Source organism: Lactuca virosa, chromosome 1 (assembly GCF_052849685.1).
Source record: "Lactuca virosa cultivar CGN04683 chromosome 1, Lactuca_virosa_CGN04683_v6, whole genome shotgun sequence".
NCBI lineage: Eukaryota > Viridiplantae > Streptophyta > Magnoliopsida > Asterales > Asteraceae > Lactuca > Lactuca virosa.
This window is the reverse complement of record NC_136426.1, coordinates 333,919,461-333,920,474: the sequence shown is the minus strand read 5'-3', so window position 1 is coordinate 333,920,474 and position 1,014 is coordinate 333,919,461. Positions and strand designations below refer to the sequence as shown.

At 43.7% G+C, this 1,014-nt stretch overlaps 1 non-coding gene across 1 annotated transcript; it reads left to right on the top strand.

The window, feature by feature from the left end:
* Positions 1 to 343: 343 nt before the first annotated feature.
* LOC145151666 (small nucleolar RNA R71) lies at positions 344 to 450 on the top strand. The gene has a single exon (XR_013732228.1). It is a non-coding gene; the product is annotated as a small nucleolar RNA R71 (small nucleolar RNA).
* The last annotated feature ends 564 nt before the right edge of the window (positions 451 to 1,014 follow it).

Genomic DNA, 1,014 nt, shown 5'->3' with positions numbered 1-1,014 from the left:
CCCGTTCTCGTCCAAATCACAATCTCTAGTTAGATGAGGCCCATTGGAATTCTCACATCCTACCCGAATAGCATGGATTGTTTGATCCATTTTATCCATCCTCCTATCCATGGTTTTCAACATTGCCATAACTGCCGACAAATCTTCAGAAGCTGCATAAGCCGATCCCTTGGTCATATCATTCCTTGGATTGTGGTATTCTCTAGAATGCTTAGAGAATTCTTCAATTAGTTCTTTGATCACCGGGGGTGCCTTCTTTGTGAGGGGTCCTTGCGAGTCAAGGATCTGCCTAGTTGTTACATTGATTCCATCATAGAAAATGGAGACTTCTTGTTGGCTATTAAGATCATGATGTGGGCAATTCCTTAGTAGACTTTTGTATCTCTCCCATGCCTCATAAAGGGACTCTCCAGCTTGTTGTTCAAAGTTGGCAATAGCTTTCTTCAACTTGGCTATTTTCGAAGGTGGGCAAAACTTGTCAATAAATTCTTCCTTCATCTTAGCCCATGTAGTGATGGATCTGGGAGGGAGTGACTTGAGCCAATCCTTTGCAGCACCTTTGAATGTAACTGGAAGCATACGAAGCAGCTGGGTTTCGCGAGGCACATTTGGAACATTAAAATAATCAGCTACATCATTGACTTCATCTAAGTGTTTATAGGCATCTTCGTGGTCTTTTCCGTAGAAGGGGATCTCCTTGAGTTGAGCAAGTATGTGACCCTTAAACTCAAAAGTGGCAGTCGCGGGAATTGCGGGTTGCACAAGTCCCGGGCTGGTATCATCTCGTATCCTCTTCTTCCATTCTCCCATGGGAACTTCATCGATGTTCCCCATGGTGTTGTCAAAGTCACCTTCTAGATCGCTACCTTATTCAAATTCGCTTTCTTCCCTTTCGGACTCGTTCACGATGTCTTCCTTGATTGGGTCTTCGTTTGCCAAGGAAGAGGTGTTGGATGCTCCTGATTTGCTGCTCTTTTTCTTACTAAAAACGGATTTGAGATTCTTCAAAGGTGA